Here is a 558-nt window from a genome sequence, read left to right on the forward strand (position 1 = left end):
ATAAACCTGTCCATCATCCATCTGAAATATATTAACTGACTGATGTTTGTCAACTACTCACAGATCATGACTATATTGCTACTTCCTTCTCAGTCTCTTCATTTGATTAACTGCTGGTTACTGACTTCATTGGAGTTCTGGTGTGGAGCTCTGGGATAATGCTCTGGACTGCAAGGTTGGTTTGAGCCACAAGGTTGATGGTTCAAACTCACCATGCAAGTTAAGACTGAAGCTGAAGAAAATTAAAACAAGTCCATAAAAACCAAAATATGACATTAAATATATCTCACCCAAATTTAGAAATCATCTGAAGAACAGATTTGATGCATAATACACTAAAGACCAAAGACTGGAAGAGCTGTGGGGATGACATTAAGAACATCATACAGGAAGAAATCAAAAGGTCCTTAAGAAAGCAAGAAAGAAGGAAAAGACCAAAATGGATGTCAGAAGAGACCCTGAAACTTGTTCTCCAGTGTGGAGATGCTAAAGCAAATGGAAGAAGTGAGGAGGTGAAAGAGCTGAACAGAAAATGTCAAGTCAGCTCGAGAAGACAAA

Source organism: Chrysochloris asiatica, unplaced genomic scaffold (assembly GCF_000296735.1).
Source record: "Chrysochloris asiatica unplaced genomic scaffold, ChrAsi1.0 scaffold00137, whole genome shotgun sequence".
NCBI classification, from domain to species: domain Eukaryota; kingdom Metazoa; phylum Chordata; class Mammalia; order Afrosoricida; family Chrysochloridae; genus Chrysochloris; species Chrysochloris asiatica.